Below are 1,635 nucleotides of genomic sequence, written 5' to 3'. Positions count from 1 at the left end.
TAGCTCTTGTAGACCAGGCTGGTCTCGAACTCACAGAGATCCTCCTGCCTCTGCCTCCCAAGTGCTGGGATTAAAGGCGTGCGCCACCACTGCCCGGCTACTTTTTTTTTTTTATATAACTTATTTTATAAAAGAAAACAAACTATCTTTTTTACCAATCCCAGTTTCCACTCCTTCCCTTCCTCCCATGGAGAAACATGCCTTACTGGCTTGCCCTCATCGCTGACCCAGCTTCATTTCTTATAAACCCCAGGGTCGCTCTGCCGTCAAGCACAACGGGCTGGGTTCTCCCACATCAATCGTCACTCAAGAAAATGACTTGCGGACTTGTCTCCAGGCTAATTATTACAGAGGCGTTTTCTCAACTCTGATTCCTTATTCCCAGATGACCCGATCTTGTGTAGAGTTGACATGAAAACTGACCATAATATCTGCCCCTTGTCAACTTGCAACACGAATACAGCACTTACTAAGCCATAGCCTGTCTTGCTCTTCCATGGTGTCATGCTGATATTTATATGACAATGTAAAGACCCCAGTCTTTAAAAATCTCAGTCTTTAAAGTTCAGTCTTTAAAATATCGACTCTTTCAAAGTTCAAAGCCTCTTTAGAATCCAAAGTGTCTCTAAAATATCCAAAGTGTCTCTAACCATGGGCTCCTGGAAGATGAAACAAGAACAAAACTAAAGAAAACAGCTAAATCCTTTCCTCCTCCGAGAGGAAAGAGCCAGGGCATGCGCAATCACAATCAAAATCATCCCAAAATTCACCAGTGTAAAGAGTTTGATGCTTGCCGTCTGGGATCCATTCACAACCATCCAGACAGTAAAGGTCACCTGCCACAATCCCCCCAAAACTGTGTGCTACTGGTCTCTTGTGCCAATGCATTCAAGGCTACTTCCCACTTTCCCTTCTATCAGGCTCAGTGTAACTGGTTTCATACCGAGTTCCTCAATTCATTTGGACTTGAGTTTTGTGCATCTATTTGCAATCTTTTACATGGTGATATCCAGTATGGCAACACCATTTGTTGAAGATGCTTTTCCTTTTCCATGGTACCATTTTTGCTTCTTTGTCAAAAATCAGGTGTTCATAGGTATGTGGATTAATGTCAGGGCCTTCTATTTGGTTCCAGATATCTGTTTTTATGCCAATACCAAGCTGTTTTTATTATTATAGCTCTATAGTAGAGTTTGAAGTCAGGATGATCCCACCAAATGTTCCTTTATTGTACAGGGTTGTTTTAGATATTCTGAGTTTTTTGTTTTTCCATATGAAATTGAGTATTGTTCTTTCAAGGTCTGTGAAAAATTGTGTACAACATGATTTCTAAGATATACATGTTGGGGGGGCTGGAGAGATGGCTCAACAGTTAAGAGCATTGGCTGCTCTTCCAGAGGTCTGGAATTCAATTCCCAGCAACCACATGGTGGCTCACAGCCATCTGTAATGAGATCAGGCACCCTCTTCTGACATGCAGGCAAACATGCAGACAGAACACTCTATACCAAATAAATACATTTTTTTAAAGATATACATGTGTGGAAAGTCTTTGTTTTCTCCAAAATGCTTAATACCTTTTGCCTTCGAGAGCACATGGGGGCTATTTCAATTTATGTCGAAGCCATGGGTTGC

This window comes from Microtus ochrogaster, chromosome 1, assembly GCF_000317375.1.
Source record: "Microtus ochrogaster isolate Prairie Vole_2 chromosome 1, MicOch1.0, whole genome shotgun sequence".
Classification (NCBI taxonomy): Eukaryota; Metazoa; Chordata; class Mammalia; order Rodentia; family Cricetidae; genus Microtus; species Microtus ochrogaster.
Note: the sequence above shows the minus strand (reverse complement) of the source record.